At 41.1% G+C, this 17,825-nt stretch overlaps 1 non-coding gene across 1 annotated transcript; it reads left to right on the forward strand.

Moving 5' to 3' along the window:
* Window positions 1-448: 448 nt before the first annotated feature.
* LOC132240436 (U6 spliceosomal RNA) lies at window positions 449-555 on the forward strand. The gene has a single exon (XR_009454326.1). It is a non-coding gene; the product is annotated as a U6 spliceosomal RNA (small nuclear RNA).
* The last annotated feature ends 17,270 nt before the right edge of the window (window positions 556-17,825 follow it).

Here is a 17,825-nt window from a genome sequence, read left to right on the forward strand (position 1 = left end):
ATTTTTTGAGGACTCTCCGCACTGTTTTCCTTAGTGGCTGCACTAATTTACAATCCCACCTACAGTGCACGAGGGTTCCCTTTCACATCCTTGCCAGCACTTGTTTGTTGATTTATTGATGTAGCCATTCTGACAGGTGTGAGGTAATATCTCATTGTGGTTTTCATTTGCATTTCCCTGATGATTAGTGATGTTGAGCATATTTTCATATGTCTGTAGGCCATCTGGCTGTCCTCTTTGAAGAAGTGTCTATTCAGGTCCTCTGCCCATTTTTTATTTATTTTTTTTGAGATTGAATTGTTTGTTTTGGTGTTAAGTTAGTTGAGTTCTTTATTTATTTGGATATTAACCCCTTATCAGATCTATCATTGGTGAATATATTCTCCCATTCACTTTTGTAGATGGTTTCCTTCACTGTGCAAAAAAACACACTATTAAGAATAAAAGAGTGCTCGCTTCTGCAGCACATATACTAAAATTGGAACGATACAGAGAAGATTAGCATGGCCCCTGCGCAAGGATGACACGCAAATTCGTGAAGCGTTCCATATTTTTCAGATCTTTCTGATGATTCCAATTTTGATGAAGCTGCCCTGAAATACTATAAAAAAAATGGAAGACAGGCAGAATTTGAAGAGAAAGAAAGAAGAAAATAGTACTGAAGAACAGGATCTTGAAGATAAAAATGCAAAGAGAGCCATTACCTATCAGATTGCTAAAAACAGGGGACTTACACCAAGGAGAAAGAAGATTGATCGCAATCCCAGAGTGAAACACAGAGAGAAGTTCAGGAGAGCCAAAATTCGCAGAAGAGACCAGGTTCGTGAAGTTCGCAGGGAAGAGCAACGTTATAGTGGCGAACTATCTGGAATTCGTGCAGGAGTTAAAAAGAGCATTAAGCTTAAGTAAAGTTTTGTTTTTGCAAGTTTTACATAAATAAATTTAATTTTAACTAGCAAAAAGAAAAAAAAAGAATAAAAGAAATTTAGAAATTACCCAATTAAAAATAGACACACACACCCCACCAGCTAGGAAGACCAATAGCCCAAGAAACCTCTTTTCCTTCTTCCGTAAGAAAGTCACAACCCAGGCAAGAACCCCAGTGGGAGGACAGCCCCATCTCCAAAACTCAGGACATTTCCCCCAGTTTGCCCTGCACTGAAATGAGACCTGCACCCTCTCCATTTCCCAGTGACACCCGCATCTCTCTGTTTAGAAAGAGATCTCAGTGATCCGCCTTAATGACTGGGCTTCCAAACAGCTTTTGGCTCCACCGCAATTATGCCTTAAAAACCCCACACCCAGTTTGTGTTCTAAGCCATAGAATTTTTTAAGACAGTTAAATCAGAAATCTTGGATCCACATTCCCTGCCACATACATCCTGTACAGGAAAATTAACTCCCTGCTAGAAAGCCCCACGCTGTGCCTAGGTGCGTCACTCGTCTATTCTCTGATTTTTTTTTTTAAATTCTTCTATTCTTTTACTTCTTTTCTTGGTACTAAATGAAAAAGCAGAGAGTTTTGTGATCGCCAATTTGAATGGAGAACCCCCTGTTAAAATTCATATCATGTGAAAAGAAATTACCACAATGCTACCTGTTGAAATAAAAATGGAAACTTTTAAAACTGGTACTAAGCAAAGACAACAAAGGTGTCCCCTTTCAGAGTTGATAAGAGATCGCGAGGCTGAAACTCTGCACAGCACTTTGAAAACTAGAAGCCGTCCTCTCAGGACCTAATTCTTTTTCCAAAGCAAAGAGCTCTGAAAGCTTGCTAGACACCAAGCTGGCTCCATCCATCCTTTGCAATGTTTTTGATCCATGACACTCTGAAAACAATTACTCTTATAATCAAATACATGTTGATTAGGCGTAGTTTTCTATAAATACAATTGACACACAAAGATAATTTTTGAAGTGTATCAATATTAGGAGGAAACAATTAGGAGGCCCTGAGAATGAACCAATCCTGCACAAAAGTCATGTTTAAAAAATAAAATAAAATAAAAAGAGGAAACATATATTTTTGTTTGAAAGCTCACAAAATTGGAAACCAGGCAGGTCAATAAATTTCTTTCCAAACCACCTTCTCTACCCCTGGAAAGCATTTTATGAGATAATGAAAACCTCTAACATTGAGTGATGTGATTAAGTAATAAAAGGCTGAATTTTCCTTCCAATGGAACTCCACAGGGTGCTTCCTATAGCTCGGCAAAGGTCTGCGCACGGAGTTAACTATGTGTTGGTGTAACACCAGATTACAGGTATTTGTTAGAGGAGATCCCACTGAGCTTTTCCCCTAGGCTGCTGAAACAACAGCTTCATTCTCTCAGTCTAATGGGCTCTGTGAGCGGCCTGCACGGACGCATTGCCTCCACCTTGAGTCTACCAGAAAAGCAAACTTGCACACTTGCAGGCTCCTGAGTCGCCCAGGAGTGCTGCCTGGGGGAGAGACCTTGCATGAAGACCAACTTTCTCTCCACGTGTTTCATAGCTGAGTGTGGACTCAACCACTGCAGATATGCCAGTCCGCGAAGGGAAGCCCTGCGGCCCACCCCGGACTCTGGGGAGGCAACACGTCATGGATAATGTGCTCCTTCCCTCTGGAGGGGCGGTGTGGGCACACAGGCTTGACCCAGACTGCTGCTCTCTGCAAGTTCCCGGGAACAAGCAGGTTAAGCCAGCTCATAAATCAACCCCCAAGCCCGGGCTTCATCACCCTACACCCTGGACTCTCAGAGCTTTGCAGCCATCTGAAAATTCTTTAATGGGATTACCCTGATGGACGCAGAATTCCTGGAATCTGTCAGTGTGAAAGCACTGCTCCAACCACGTCCACGCAAAGGTGCTTTCCTGGCTCCTCTTCACATTTTCCTCCTAATATTCAAACTTTGTGTTCTAAATCCTCCCATGAAATCTTTCCGCCAGGAGAGACTTGTGTCTGTGTGTATGGTGGGGACGTTGACTTCATTTTTGAAAGCTTTTTCTTTTGAAATATTTCAAATTTAGAGAAAAGTTGCAGATCTTAAATACCCTTTGCACCAACTCAAAAAAAAGAACATTTTGCCATGTTTGTTTAATACCTCCCTCTGTGTACGTGTGTGGATAGAATTATTTCTGCCCCATGTGACAGTAGGCTGCATGTCTGATGCCTTACTCTGTAATACCTCCATGTATTTCCCAAGAATATAGAGTCTCTTACATAATCACAGGACAATTATCAAACATAAGAAAGTGGACGTTGATGTAATACTTTGTTATCTAATCTATAGTTAACATACAAATTTCATCATGTCCCCCCAACGGTGACCTTTATAACAATTATTTTTTAATTAAAGGTTTCTGCCTCCCTAAGACTGCTTTTTGGAATGTTGATTTTAAACGAGTTATTGGAAAACAGGTACTCATAGGGAGCCGTTAGCCCTTCCCCCTTTTCTGTCTCAGAGATTCAGGTGAGGGGCCTGCTTCAGGAGGGCAATCTGGGGGTTTCCCTTGGCCTCATTTGAATTAAGCGTGGTAGGTAGGAAGGACCCAAGCATAGGGACTAGTCGCTTGATCACCCACTGTCTCCCATTGAAGCAAGAATTTACCTGCCATGTATGTTCCATTCTCCCTTAATTACCTGTAAATGGCCTACTTCCTTTGAAATCCCATCACTGCCCCTCACCCCCTTTTTCCATTGTCCAAAATAGCATATATACACACTTTTGCCTCACTGTCTTGGGAATGTTCATGTTTATGTAAATTCCCCATGCACAAGTATGAAAATTTTGCTTTTCTCCTGTTAATCGGCCTCAGTTAATTTGATGGTTAGTTAGCTCACTTAGGAGAATTTAAATGGTGGGAGGAAAAGTATTTCTTTAGCCCCCACAGTAGAATATCCCTCAATTTGGGTTTCTCTGATATTTCCTTGTGATTAAGTTCATGGATCACATCTGGGGCTGGAATGCGACGTAATGATGTGCTGTTCCCAAAGCATCCCATCTCAGGACCCAGGATTCCCCTGTGCCCCTCTATTAATTTCTATCACTTGGTTGAGATGCTGTTCTATGTCTTCACTGCCTAGTTAACTATTTTTCCTTCTGTGCTTTTAGATAACATGAGGTTATATAAGTATTCTGTTCCCCGATGACCCTCCACCTCTGGATTTAGAATCCACTGATGATACCAGAGTGGATCCATTTTTATTCTAGTGGTCTTCTTCTTCAACCCCAGGACCCAAAAAAAGGAGAAAAGAGAGAAACATATACACTACCTACAGGCCAGGTTTGCCACAGCATGGCTTCCTTTTGTCCTAGTCTCTCCAAGGCTTCCATCCCCAGAGGTGAGAGTCCAAGTCTGAAATCACCACGCCATCTTCCCTGCCTTTGATTCAATATCAAGCATTTTTCACGATGATTACATGCAGCCACTAGTCCAGGGCATTTCCTCCCTTTTGTTTAAATTGCTTCTAGAATAAACATCTCAAAAACTTAGGATGGCGGCCAACGGAAGATAATGTCTCAGGGGAAAACATTGGAATCCTCACAACTTCCATCAGTAAAAAGCAGAGAAAAATGACAAGTTGCCATTTATTTCCAAAGAAACTACACTCCGTGGTGAAGTTTCTCACCTTTAACGATGTGGGGGGGGGGGCAGGCGGGGCGGGGGGCAGAACAAGTCCCCTGAATGTGCTGCCTGGCATGCAGATAATTTCCAGTTTGTCACCTCCCCTTTACCTGACTAAAGAGATTCAGACAGAAAAGCTGCTTCAGAAATGAAACCTTAGCATATCCACCTTAGCTGTTCACTTTAGTGTTATTGGTGGAAGTGGGGCTCTAGGGGTGCTGCTGGAATAAGCATTTCTGGAGGCCTCCACAGGAGGATGCAATATATAGGCAGCTTTATTTCCATGGAAGTACATCCCTGGGTTTCCAAAGTCCTATTTCCCTTAGCCCGGTCATAGAGGAAATGTAGCTGGGGTTTCAGTAGAGCTAAAAGCAAAGCCAGTGTCCAGAGTTTCCATCCCATGTTGGAGCTGGGTCCAGTACAGCACCAGGCTAGTTGCAGTCCATCAGTCCATTATGTGTGGGGATCAGCATGGCTGTGGGCCACATGGGAGAATGCCAGGAAGCCAAGCATGAGCCATGAGCCAAGGGTGCCAACAGGAACCAAGAGTGTCAGAAAGCGAGCTTCTTTGTTCAGGGAATTAAGTATCCCAAATCTTCACACACTTGCAGTGGCCAAGCCCATTCTGGCTGATCATCTCTGTCCCCAGGTGTGAGTGACAGGCAAGTACTTTCTCTATGTCATCCCACCTTCACTGGGTATGCATCTATCTTCCCTCTGTTGGCTCCCTCCACCAGTGTTTTGCAGGGAATATGCTTATCATGCCTGGCCTTCCCTTTGCTTCTTTCCTATTATTAATAACTAGCTAAACCTGATTTTTAATTATCAAGAGAATATTATACTACTTCACATGAAATGAAAGAAAGTGGAACCTACCAGATAGGGATCTATCACTTACCCACTTCAGGATTTATCTTATTCACTAAAAATAAACATATTTCCTTGAGAACAGATGGGAAGTGTGAAGTGACAATTCATTCCCCAAGAAAGCATGTTACTTCCCAAAAGGCAAATTCTCACTTCAAGGTGTGGAATATCCATATGCATAAAAAAAAAAAAAAAAAAACAACAACACTCCAATCTGTACGCAAGAAAGCCTACTAAAGTGAGGATGATTCTAATAAAACCAGAATTTGACTGAAAATAAAAAAATAACAAAGACAAAGTGACCAGCTCCAACATACAGATGCTGATATGGTTAGTTCTGCTTCCCTCATTACTAATCAGAATCTGACAAAATGAGTGACAGCTTGTCATCTAATGAAGATTTGCTTTGTCTTTCTTGCACTGGCATGTACAGTTGACCTTTGTATTAGCATTGTAACTAGCTAGTTGACCCTTGTATTACCATTGTAACTAGCTAGCTAATATTAATAATAGGAAGAGAGCACATGGGAGGCCAGACATTATACTAGTAAGCATGGTCACTGGGCAGCTTCACCAGGAAGCTGCAAGCTTCAGATTCCCCAGGAACCACCTGCAAATCAATGGGGAAAGAACTCAAACAAAGGGGAAGATGGGCACCTGGGCAGTGAATTCAGAGTGACACAGGGAAGGTGTTGGCTGGCAGTCTGTTACCAGCGAGATGATAGACTTCAGTTCTTATATTCTTGAAGGAAAGACTTTAATCAAGAGACAAAGTGCAGCAAAGCAGAGTTTATTGGCTGCAGCAAAAGCATACTCAGGACAGTGGAACAAGGAAGGGCTTAGCATAGAAGTCAGAGAAAAGAGGGCCTTGGAGACAGGTTCAGGGGGTAAGTCCAGGACCAGCTGCTGCTACTCATTGCTCCCCTGGTTGCAGGTCTCATGTGGTCCCTTAGACTTTAGAAGATGTGTGCCTGTGGGGAAAGGAGAAGGGAAAGGAAATAGCACAGGCATGCTCCCCAGAGGGAGGATGCGCTGGGTCCTTCATCCTGAGGGCCTTCATCTCTCTCTTGCAGGTGGAAATCTTAGAGGAGGTCTCAGAGAGGGTCCCAATAGAATATTCATCAGTTCTCCAGGTGTGCTTTTTCAGGGTCATGGTCTCCACCAACTGGTTAGCACCAGGGCCAGGTGTCATTGTCAATGCAGCTGGTCCTAAGACACCCCATGGTATCACTTGTCTGGCTTTGCTACTTTTCTGGGCCTGGAGCTGAAATAGAACTGAAGCCTAGATGTTATCTTTAGGGAGGAAAAGATCAGGGGGTCTAAACTGCATGAGCAGTGATATCTAGGAGAGGAAAGGTTACTCTGCAGGCAAGATTCTTTTTTTTTCTCAGTTTTGCCCCTTGTTAGGCATTCGGGGCTTTCTGCCCTGGCGATCTTCTGTACCTGGCCCACCGTCCTTGCTCTGCTCATGTCTATGTCTGTCTAACTCCCTATTACAACCCTAACCCGGAAAAAAAAAAAAAAAAAGGTAATTGGCTGAGGGGTGTGGGTGGAGCCACCATTGCAAGTTTGAGAAATCCTGAAGTATTAATTGGTTAAGCTCCTAGCTATTACCCCGAAACAAAGAGTTCTCTCTCTCTCTCTTTCTCTCTCTCTCTCTTTCTCTCTCTCTCTCTCTCTCTCTCTCTCTCTCTCTCTCTCTCTCTCTCTGTTAATTCTCATTCAAGGATATTTTTTCCATTGATTTTTAGAAAGAGTGGAAAGGAGGGGAAAAGAAAGAGAGAGGGAGAGGGAGAGAAACATTGATGTAAGAGAGATACATTAATTGGTTGCCTCCCACACACACCCCAACTGGGCCAGGGATCAAACCTACAACCCAGATATGTGCCCTTGACCAGGAAGCGAACCCATGACCCTTCGGTGTGTGAGCAGATCCTCTAACCACTTACTCACTGGCCAGGGCTCTCTTGCACTCCTATTTTCCACTTGCTCTGTAACCTTTACTCGCCCGTGCACTAGCCTGCCATATGGCCTTAAGCAGCCACATGGCCCATGGCCGTGCAGACCCCACACACAATGGACTGCAGCTGGGAATACAAGGTAAGCTAGCCAGATGCTGACTGGACTGTGCTTTAATATGGAGCGGAAATTCTGGGCAGTGGCTTGAATTCTAGCTCTGCTGAGGACAGGGCTGGACTTTTTCCATGGTGAGAAGGAGGGAGATGGGACCTTGGAAAGGAACCTCCCTAATCTTAAATCATCAGTAAAGCTTTCCATGATACCTCATCCTCCAGTGGGGGCCTCAGGAAATTCTTTTCCCCAAGGCACCCCAAGAACCGCACTTATACCAGCAGCAGGTGGGGACAGAGAGGGCACCCCACCGATAACACTTGAACAGCATGTTTGAACTATGTGGGTCCATTTACATGTGGATTTTTTCAATAAATATGCACTGTAATGTAAATGTATTTTCTCTTTCTTATAAATTTCTTAATAACATGTTCTTTTCTCTAGCTTACTTTATTGTAAGAATACAATATATAATACATACAATATACAAAATATATGTTAATTGTTTATGTTATCATTAAGGCTATGGTCAACAATACTAGTTAGGTTTTGGTGGTCAACACCCCTAACCCCCAAGTGTAAAGATTCTCCACCAATATCCTAGCAGGTCAGCCAAGTAAAAAAGACTATACATCAACTCATAGACTGAAAGCATATTGCACCACAGTGTATGGAATCCTATCATGTCAGATCTTACTGTATTTTATTTTTAATGTGTTTTTTATTGCTTTTTTTCTTAGAGAGAAAGGATGCAAGGAGAAAGAGAGAGAGAGAGAGAGAGAGAGAGAGAGAGACATTCATGTGAGAAACATCGATCATCAATTCCTTGCGTCCAGGACACACCCCTACAGGGGATCGAGCCCACAACCAGGGCATGTGCCCCGATCAGGAATTGAACCAATGACCCTTCAGTGCACGGGACAGTGTCCAACCAACTGAGCCACACTGTCCAGGGCAGAATCTTTCTGTATTTTAAAGCTAGAAGCAACTTAGATATCATCTTATGGCCCTTTCATTTTATAGACAATGCAACAAGGACAGTGTTTGAATACATGTTTATTGAACCTATTTAAATATCTATTTGTTTCAAGAACCCGTGGCAGATTCCTACTTTGTGGCAGAAACATGGCCAGGGCCTGGACATATAATTGGGAACAAGATAGATATAATCCCTACCCTCACAAATATTGCACCCTACTTGTGCAGTATTTATTGCTGCTAAAAGCATCATAGTTTATTAACAACTTTTATATAGATCAGCAGTGCCCAATAGAAATATAATTTGAGCCACATATGTGACTTTTAAATATCCAGTAGTCATTTTTCTAAAATGTGAAAAAATAAGTAAAATTAATGTAATAATATACTTAATTTAATCAAATATATCCACAATATTATCATTTAACATGTAGTCAAGTTATTAGTAAGCTATTTTACATTGGTTTCATACTAAGTCTTGAAAAAACCCAGCTTGTATTTTACATTTACAGACATCTTAATTCCAATGCTAAATTTTTATCAGAAATATTTGATTGGCAGTTAGATTTCATACAAGTTTACAGCTAAAAAATGTAGATTGACAAATTCAAGTTGTCCCAAACATTCTTTTTTTTAATATATTTTTTATTGATTTTTTACAGAGAGGAAGGGAGAGGGATAGAGAGTTAGAAACATCGATGAGAGAGAAACATTGATCGGCTGCCTTCTGCTCACCCCCCACTGGGGATGTGCCCGCAACCAAGGTACATGCCCTTGACTGGAATCCAACCTGGGACCTTTCAGTCCACAGGCCGACGCTCTATCCACTGAGCCAAACCAGACAGGGCATCCCAAACATTCTTGAAAATGTTCCAAGAATTCTATCAAGCAGGTTTTAAATTTAAATTAGTTAAAATTAAATACAACTTAAAAATCCAGTTCCTCTAGCCACATGCCAATATAACAAGTACATGGGTACAGTAAGCCCGTGTAGCCAATGGTTGTCATATTGGTGGTACAACTTGAATGATATCACTTTCTTTTCTTAAGAAATAAATGAACTAGGCAGGGCAGGCATTTCTACCCACACTGTACATATGAAAAACAAACACAGCTTAGAGATAATAAAATTACTCATCGCTGTAGAGTCACCACAGTGAGTGGTGGAATCAGAGTTCAATCCCAAGACTTTCAAAGCCTAATGATCTTTCCCTTACAGATTGCTGCATTGTGCGAGGCCATAGAGAATCTTAAATGCCATATTAACGAGTTTGGAGTTGAGCCAGCTCAGTGGTGGCACACAGGTGGTCTAAGGCCTGAGTGAAGCCATAAATGTTCTATTGGCCATGTCCAATTTTTCTTTTAAAAATCTGAATTTGAGTATTTCTCACTGAGATATGCATTTTTTATTGTTGTTTACAGCAGACCCTACCACCTCCTGTTACTCATAGCTATAGAGCTCCACTCACTATTCTTTTTCCTGCCCTTGATGCATTTGCAGTTCCCAGCCCAGTGAGGCCATGCCATTAATGGTTTTCAAGCAAGGGAGGGGAGTGATCCAACACAATCTGGTCCTCTGTGCAGGCCAAACTGGTAGCATCAATGAGACAGATTTAACTAAGCTTTTTTAAAGCTCCTTTTTTTTGCTTCTTTCAGGACCATTTCCTTCTAGTTTTCATCAAAATATATTTTTGACTCCAAAAGAATCATTCAGAATATCTTAAATTTTCAGTCAGTGGCGCTCAGTGGCTTCCAGTGAAATGATAGAACTGCTCTCACATACACTACACACACACACACACACACACACACACACACACACACACACACACACCTGGTCTGCATCTGACGGACTGGGAGGCAGCTGAAAAACTCCTACTGAAGGCTTCTGAGTTGAAGATCAAGATATAGATTTTAAAAATGCAATGGCATCTTTCATTCCTTTCCTACTTGCTTGCTAGGACACACCGAACAAAACCAGTAACTTCCATACATCTGTGCTCTTGTTACGTAAAAATTTATTAATTTTTTTATCTCTGCTATTCCACAGGCTTCTGGAAGGGATGACATAATGGTAGGTTTCTCACTGCTTCCATGAAAGAACCATAGGAATATTGACTTGGACATTATTGTTGAGGGGAAAAAAAATGGCCCAATTTTGAAAGACATCCATTTTTAGGGACCTCTTGCAGATACAAAATCAAAAGAGCTACAGCAATCATTTGAACTCATCCTTCCAGTATGCATTTATTAATTTGATGTAGCCCTAACGTATTTATTATAACTTGGGGAAAGGTGAAAATCTGTTTAAAGCAATTCAGTGGAAAAGTCCAACTATGTCTTTTGTAATTCACATCTGAGTCAGTTTTCCATATCCAAAAAAAAAAATTATCTTACTTGAATCTATATGTTTCAATAATTATGTTGAGTAGGAGACTCAAATCTGATTATAAGAGTTTGGAGGGGGAGGGGGAGGGTTGATTAACATGCACATTTCTGTGACCCAGCCCCAGAGATGCTAATTCATTAGATATTGGGCACCTCACGTCTTACAGTGAATCTGCTGCAAGCCCTACAGTGAATGTGTTGTAGACTGCACTTTGAGAAACATGGCTGCAGCAATTGGCCACATTCATGGACCTCCCATCTAGGGCAGAGATCACTTGCCTTTCTTATAACCACCTCCTAATTAAGATACAGTAGACCGAGGGCCAGATAGCGACAATAATAGTCTCTCCTCTCCGTGTCCACACTCTCTACAATGTGACGCTGTAGCTTTTCCCATCAAGAAGATTCTATTTCTCTGTCTTCTGAGTATGGCCTGGCCTTGTGGCTTGCTTGTAACTTTGCAATGGAAAGGTCAGCATGCCAGCTCCAAGTCTGGGCCTCAAGAAACCTTGCCTGCTTCACCCTCAGATTCTTTTCACCACCATGTGAACAGTCCCAGAGGAGCCAGCTGGAGGATGAGAAACTTCATGGAAGAGATCCCAACTGTCCCATTTTAGGTGATCATGGACCCACCGCTGGCCAGAGATGTGTGGTGAGCCTGACCAAGAGGAGAACAGTTCAGCTGACTTAAGAGCAATAAATCTTAGGCTTTTAGGTCACAGAGTTTGAAGAACCTGTCATGCAACCATAGCTAACTGGTGCATAAGGCAAAGTCCTTACCATCTATTGTCCTCTGTTCGGGAGAGTCTGAATGAGACAATAATTCCTGCACAGGAACATAGCACATCTGTTGTTTTGGCAAATAAATCCATGGCCAAACATTTGCTATTTGGTTTCACTGGATTTTATCATGGCCCTACAGCTCTCTCGATGCTGTTGGACCAAGAACCCCAGGCCCCAAATGATGTAATAGTTAACAATTAAAATATAAAGTGACATTACTTAAAAGCATAAGCCATAACACTTTCTTTGTAGTGTCCCATCACAATCTTGCTGTCCATTTGCCATAAAGAAAACAACAACATAAAAGGTATAGGATTTTCTCTTTCGAATGAGAAAAAAGACACATAGAATCTGATATTTGCTAATATTTTCTATAAAATCCATCTAGTCTATGTGAATGAAGCATTCAAAATAAGATCGTTTAAAGCTCCCCCCCAAAAAAAAAACCCCAAAATTAAGACTCCCTCAATAATTCAAATACAGTTTCACTGAATTGCAGGGCTACTGAATTATTACAAGCTGTCTCACATATCTAGAATCAGAATGTTAGAAAGACTGGGTCTCCTAAGAGAAATACACCTTTGGGCTCTGAGAACATTGATTGTTTTGGCACCAGTTGCATTACTCTCTGTGCTGCAATGTCTGTGGTAAAGGAAACTGCAGACCAGTGAACTGCAGAACAGCACACCATATGCTCAGCAGGTCACCAGCGCAATGGCCTTAAGACAAGGCTGACACTTTGGCTAAGAGTCTCTTCACAAAATGGGCTTTACAAGAATGTAATGAGTATTTCTTTTGTTTGACAGACAAATGTTTCACCCCATTTAGGAGAAGGAACAAAACCTGTCAAAATTGTAGTGTTTCCTCATCACCGGCAATCTACAAACACACTGAAATAAAAACAAAATGAAAAAAAAAAAAGGCTATTTGACCACTAGAGCAAATATTAGCCCCACTGGCTTCATAGAGTTCCCATGACTTTCTTAAAGATTGGCTCCTTATATAATAAAATGGCCAAAAAAATGTCATCAGGACAGCCACAAGCTGAGAAATCACATTCACTTACTATTTCATAAAATGACATAATACCAGTAGTGAAAGCAGAGAAAGAAAGCACTAACACACATTCCAAGATGATTCCCCACACCTTTCAACAAATTGCCTACCAGGTGTAAGTCCCAGGCTTTACTGATAATCCAAAAATAAAAACAATCCTGTGGTCTCATAACCCTCAGACTTGGAAGCAAAAGCCTACAAGTCAAAATATTCATTTTCAAAATTGAGCTGTCAGCTCTTACAGTGTGTATACATTTTGGAGGGACACCCTGTAGGTTAAGAGAAGATTCCCCTCACCATTTTAGGTTGAACTCACATGGATCAGGCTTTCTGACTGAACAGATCTTGACACTTGGCTGTTTTACTAGAAGCTGAGTGGCTTCCAGTTCAAGTTTGCCAGCACTCTAGGAGTGCCCTCTTAGTGTGAGCGGTCAGAGATGATTAACTGGAAAATATTTCCAAGTTAAACATTGATTTGCCTCTGCCTCCATTTCTTCCTATCTTGGACGACCTTTCCAACTCTTTTTTTTTTTTTTAACAAAAGAAAGTAGGCACCAGTGGCTTTGTGTTACTTAGTAGAAAGCAAAAGCAGAAATCTGCATTTGTTAGTTCTTGTGGTTTTATCTTATAAAGAAATGATCAGTGTATTGGGGCAATCCAAGGAAGACTGTTTTTCTTTGTGCACACAGATAGACTTACACACAGACATACAGACACGCACACACATTGCACACACCATATTCGTGACTTGAACCAGATCTTTTGTGTTTTGATTCATTTTAATTACTATTTTACTTCCATCTTTAGTCCATACAGATTAGAAGGTGTGAAACTAGCTTAGTTTATCAGCTAACTTGAACCTTCTACTCTTCATTTTTTTTCCTACCTTTTAGGAAAAGGTCAGCACATATTTAAGACATCGATCCTCCAGATCTCAATCTGCTGTTTCAATCCATCACCAAATCCTGCTGCATCTTCCTTTGAAGTGTCTTGTATCAGATTCAAAAACACACTCACATAAACACACCTCCCCCTAGCTCAGTCCCCACCACTGCCCAGCATCTAAGCCTTAATTTTCAGGAACAGTATAACAGTCATTAAGATGACTACTACTAGAACACAGCTGTGATCATGCTCTTTTCCTGCTCAAAGCCCTACAATGATTTCCTCCTGCCCGATATCAAAGTTAAATTCCTCTTCCTAAGTCAAAAGCCTTTCCATAATCTGTCCCACTCATCTACCTGATCTAATTGTTTGCCATTCTTTGCTGTATAACCTTTATCCAATTAGGCTGATTTTTCTCAGGCCATCAGATGAGGAGGATTACAACTGTTTACTAATATCTTTTAAACCTCTCCCTGTAGGCACTCACAAAGATAGGTCTGCTCATGTGACCTCCTCTAGCCAATGAATTTTAAACAGACAGAAGTGACACATACCACCTCTGGGTGGAAGCATTTAAGAGCTGGTAGGGATTTTATTACCAAGTGAAAATGAGTTGCAATAGAGGCCTCCTATTGATATGCAATGAACATTAGCACAAACAAAACATATATCACATTGCTTTATGTCACTGAGATTTTGGGGATGGTTGTTACTGTAACATAACTAGCCAGTCCTAACTAACACACCTGGGATGCTGCTTCCTGCCTCCAAGCCTTTTTATTATATGTACTAGAGTCCCAGTGCATGAGAATTCATGCACTGGAGTGGGGGGTCCCTCAGTTCGGCCTTCCCCCTCTCACAGTCCAGGAGCCCTCAGGGGCAAGAGGCAACCCAGCAATCAGGGAAGGTGACGCCCCATCACACCTCTGCTGCTGCCACTGCTGGCAGCGCAAGCCTCAGATGGTCCTGGTTACCAGAGCCTCGGGTGGCCCTGGGCGGCTGGGGGGCTGAGGGGACTGGGAGCTGCCATCTTGTGGCTATGAGTGCTGCCATCTTTGAGGGCGGGGCAGTCAATTAGCATATTCCCTCCTTATTGGCTGTGGGTGCTGCCATATTTGAGGGCAGGGCAGTCAATTAGCATATTCCCTCCTTATTGGCTGTGGGTGCTGCCATATTTGAGGGCAGGGCAGTCAATTAGCATATTTCCTCCTTATTGGCTGTGAGCACTGCCATCTTTGTGATGGTGTGGGGGTTGATTAGCATAATCCCTCTTTATTAGATAGGATTACTTCTCTCTAGTTTTTCCATACAAATTAATATATCCTTATTCTAATTTGTAATATCTTTATAAAATCTGGAAAAAGTTTATATAGCAGGAGGTGAGCAACAACATCCAAAGAAGAGGACATTTATTGTGTAATATTATCTTAAATATGCTTTTCCTACCTAAGATATGGCATACCAAAAAATACATCCAAAAAATAGGCCAAATATTTTTACATCTTTTGCTTATAAGAAATGTTACTGGTGAATTATTTGTGGATGTTAAGAAATTATTGTTAATATTTTTAAGGCATGATAATGCTGTTGCAGTTTATGTTATTCTAAAGAGGCCTTATTTTTTTAGACTGTAGTAGCAATGGATGAAATTGTATAAAATCAGAGATTTGTCCAGAAAGGTTAGAGGTTAGAGGATACAGCTGAATGATTAGCTATGATTAATTACTGAAGCTGAGTGATGGGTACTTTTGTGTTTGAAATAATAAGATATTTGTATGAAATAAGAAAGGGTTTCCACTTATTTAAAATCTTTCTAATATGCGTATACTTCCTTCCTTTAAAATAAAACCTCTTTGCATTTTGATATTTCACAAACGTTTCCAGAGCAATAGGCATAACATGTAGAGTCGGAATATTGTGGGGGTTTTTTCAACATGAAAACCAATTACCAAAACAAAAGCCCAGTTACCATCTTTTCTAGGTAGCCATAGAGTTTCCCAAGCTATTTCTCTGATTTAATGTCTAATCTCATTTTCATTTCAGGTTTCAACCTTTACACATTAACCACTGCGATCTTACTCCACCCTTGCTATCTTTTCTGAGTAATCGTCCATTCACCCTTGTCTGAGCCACGCTCACAATATGTCTTTCTGGGTAGCAAAATATGGAGCCAGGCTTGTGTTGATTTTGTGCAGCCCACATTCCTGGAATGTTAGTGCTAAGCACAGAATTTGACCTGTAACACAGCGAAGATAGAGTTCAAATGCAAACTTCAAAGATATCCATCCCACAAAATAAATGCCAATAAGCAATTTCCTTTTCCCAGCCTACCAGAGATTTTCACCAGATAGCCCATAACAGACAGAACCCGTGCCAATATTTTATAACCCATAAAATTTCTTCAAGCAATCGTACAGATTTCCAGCCATCCTTTGATCAGTCTTTGTAACAGTGACTCCGGGCCTTGGCCTAAAAATGATTCCTAGACCTCGATATATATACACAATGGAAAAGATCTGGCCTTCAGAAAGCCTCTCATTAAAGCACTAATCTGTTCCACCACATTCTTCTGAGATGCAGCGATCAACATTCTAGCCGGCCTCAATGGACAGCCCTAATAAGACTGATAGAAACAGCCTAAGTAATTGGATTGCTATACGGGATTGAATGTCTGACAACAAAAGATAGCCATCTCTATTCCACCACCATATCTTTGTTACAGCAAGGAGTTCATTTAGCAATGCACTTAGGGGCTCCTGGGCCCGAGGAGAAATGACAGACTAGGGACACAAAAGCTATGCCAGCTGATGAGCCCAGAGACAGAGGCTGCACAATTCCAAAAAGTTAATTACAGTGAACATGGGCAGCAGACAATGACTTGTTGAATCATTACCATAATCACATTACTGTGCTGGTCTCCTGTGCCCGGCCAGGGGTGGGAGGGATCCTTCTCATTCTCCCCATGTACCTTATACTCATTTGCCACCTGCAGTCTACTGTTTATGACTTCTTGGCTAATACAGCCCTAACTAGCCTCACTTGTTTGTGTGTCCCAGACATTTGTTTACTATTATTTTTTATTAAAAGATACTGGTAGTAGAAAAGTGTTCAATAAGTCAATATAAAAAAATTTGGTGCTAAAATTATCTCATATTTGTCTCAAATTTGAGACTTTTGAAAGTACTATCTTCCATTAAAATACAATTGCCATGTCAAAATTATTTATTTTATGTATAAATTCAGATGGGTCTAAACATGATTAATAAAATATAAATCAAAATATTAATTTACAGCCCTTGCCCATGTTGCTCAGTTGGTTGGAGCATCATCCCATACACTAAAGGGTCTGGGTTCAATTCCTGGTCAGGGACCATACCCAGATTATAAATTGGATCCTTGGTCGAGGTTCTTACGGGAGACAACCAGCCAATGTCTCTCTCTCTCTCTCTCTCTCTCTCTCTCTCTCTCTCGCTCTCTCTCTCCTTTCTCTCAAAAAACCAATAAAAACATATCTTCTGGGAGGATTAAAAAATATATATTAATTTATAACATCAGGTAAAGATGGTTAATATAAATCAGAATACTGATATCTACAGCCCATCTTACAGTAAGGAGAAGCAACAAGTGCCCACACTCAGTGAGTCTGAAGCAATATTCCCTGTTAATATTTTCCTAGAAGCTCTGACATATTTATTTCTTGACCACTGGGTGCTTCGTTTCCTCAGCAGCGTGACATAATTATTTTTACTTTTCACTTCCCTGGGACAGTTTCAGTTTGTCTGGAAAGAATACCAGTTGGTGAGTGAATGGCATCTTATTTGATAATAAACAGAGACATTAGTACAATAACCAAGGCCAAAAACGTAATAACCCAACAGCAATAAAATAACATTATTAAACAATAATTACTTTATCTGTGCCAACTTAGAAAGAGGACTCTAAATATTTCTAAACGGAGCTTGGATTTAGCTGTACAACACTGTATAACAGGACCCAGGGATCATTCATTCTACATTAAAATGGAAAGAAACAGCAAAGCCAGGATTCCTTTGCTTTTTCAAACAGTGGCACCAGAGAAGTCGGGAATACAAATGTCTTGACATCTAGTCCATTACTCCAGGTCTTTAAAGAGAATCTTTGAGCCAAGATTCCTTGACCAACTTGGCAAGGAGAACCAGCTTCACAGTCCA

This window comes from Myotis daubentonii, chromosome 8 (assembly GCF_963259705.1).
Source record: "Myotis daubentonii chromosome 8, mMyoDau2.1, whole genome shotgun sequence".
Lineage (NCBI taxonomy): Eukaryota > Metazoa > Chordata > Mammalia > Chiroptera > Vespertilionidae > Myotis > Myotis daubentonii.